Genomic DNA, 2,342 nt, shown 5'->3' on the forward strand with positions numbered 1-2,342 from the left:
TAACACTGAGCCACCTTCCAAGCACCTGACAGAATGTTTTTTAAAAAATTAATTATCCAACATTTGCTTTCTGCTTTGGGTTATGTTATTAAATATATGAATACCTTTTTATATCATTGTGAATTGTCATACTTCTGAATTTATACTAACTTCAACCACTTTATCCTTTTCAAAGTCATGAAATAGCTCAGAGTTTGCTTCCATGAAGATTGTTTTTACATTTAAAATTTCTCCTGAGACATTTTTATTTTTAACAAAATAACTTTATATTTCATTTTGATGGGTTATCATACATCAAATACCTTCAAATGTATATGTAGAGTCTAAAGACAGCAGTATGAATATTCTCATACTGCTCTTGTTTATCTGTTATACACTTTCAGTATTGTGATATTTCTCTTTCTCTTTCACTCTCCCATTTCCTCTCTTTCTCTTTCATGCTCCATGTCTGCTGCTCTTCTATGGTGAAAACTTTAAAAACTTGAAAAAGGAAATCAAAACAGAACTTAGAAAATAGGAAAAACTTCCATGCTCCTGGATTGGAAAGATTAACATCGTGAAAATGGCAATACTTCCCAAGGCTATCTACAAATTTAATGCGATACCTATCAAAATTCCAACCTCATTCTTCAAGGAAATAGAAGAGGCAATCCAAAAATTCATATGGAATAATAAAAGACCCCGAATAACAAAAACGCTCCTCAATGGAAAGAACACTGCTGGAGGGATATGAATACCAAATTTCAAACTCTACTATAAAGCCATAGTAATCAAAATAGCTTGGTACTGGCACAAGAACAGACTTCAGGACCAATGGCATAGAATTGAAAACCCAGAAATGAACCTAAAGACCTATAGTCATCTAATCTTTGATAAGGGAGCTAAAAAAATAGAATGGAAGAAAGACAGCCTCTTCAGTAAATGGTGCTGTCAAAATTGCTTAACTACTTGTAGAAAACTAAATCTAGATCCTTATATATCACCCTGCACCAGAATCAACTCCAAATGGATCAAAGACCTCGGAGTCAAAGCAGACACTCTGAAAACATTACAGGATGGAATAGGAGTAACCCTAGGTCTCCTTGGCTCTGGCCGAAATTTTCTGAATAGAGACCCGGAAACACAACAAATCAATGAAAGGTTGGACAAATGGGATTGCATGAAGTTGCAGAGCTTCTGCATGGCAAAGGACATAGCTAGCAAGATCAACAGAAAGCCCACAGATTGGGAGAAGATCTTCACTAGCCATAAAACGGACAAGGGTCTCATATCTAAAATATACTTGGAACTCAAAAAATTAAATCCCCCAACAATAAATCCTCAAAGAAACAACTGCCCAATAAATAAGTAGGCTAATGACTTAAAGAGAAACTTCTCTGAAGAAGAAAGAAGGATGGCCAATAGACACATGAAAAAATGCTCAACCTCCCTAGCCATAAAAAAATGCAAATCAAAACAACATTGTCATACCACCTCACCCTAATATGTCCCTCCCCTACAGTATAACCCCTGCTTTCACTATATTTGATGTCGGTATAATTTGTGGAGGGGAAGTGGAAAAACAAGTCGTTTAAATTAGGATACAGGTGGACCTGTTGCAACAATGAGAAGTACAAGTTGTCATGTCAAAATCGAACTTTACAACTTGGGGGGGGGGAGGAGGGGGGGCGGAAAGATGGGAAGAGATAGGAAGGGTAAACAAAGGAGGAGGCTACAATTCGATAAGATATGTACTCACCGTCTTGCCCATGTAATTATAAACCCTCTGTACAGTATTTTCACAATAAGAAAAAAAAGAATTTCTGCTGGTCTACTATTATCCATCAGAATCCACTGGTTTTGTGGGAACATGATAGCGACCATCAGTTACCCTTGCATTCTTTAAGAGTTATAACAGTGACGTGATGTTATTCATTTCTATTCTAAATGGCAAAACAACAGATCTAGGAATTCCTTTTCACTTTTACTACTGTTATAAATTTTATCTCATAGGAATCATTGAAACGGATAGGATACTTTTAACCTCTGACCTAAAAGTTCGTTTTCTTTTTTCTTTTACAAACGACCTTTTTCTTTTATTATAAGTAAATACATGTAATGAAAACAATGCTTTCCTGTGGAAAGTAGACCGAATATATTCAGGGATGAAAAACTAGGTAATGGGGGAAGTGATTACAAAGGATGCCCATCATAGAGCACGGAACCTCAGAGCAGTTTATCATGTACACATTGTGAGAATGACAATGTGCTGGGAACTATAGATTAAATCATTGAACAACTGGTATAAACATATACACATATATTTATATATGTATATTTATTTTTAAATGCATATATGTGTG

Source organism: Dipodomys spectabilis, unplaced genomic scaffold (assembly GCF_019054845.1).
Source record: "Dipodomys spectabilis isolate Male_0828 unplaced genomic scaffold, ASM1905484v1 ptg000332l, whole genome shotgun sequence".
NCBI classification, from domain to species: Eukaryota; Metazoa; Chordata; class Mammalia; order Rodentia; family Heteromyidae; genus Dipodomys; species Dipodomys spectabilis.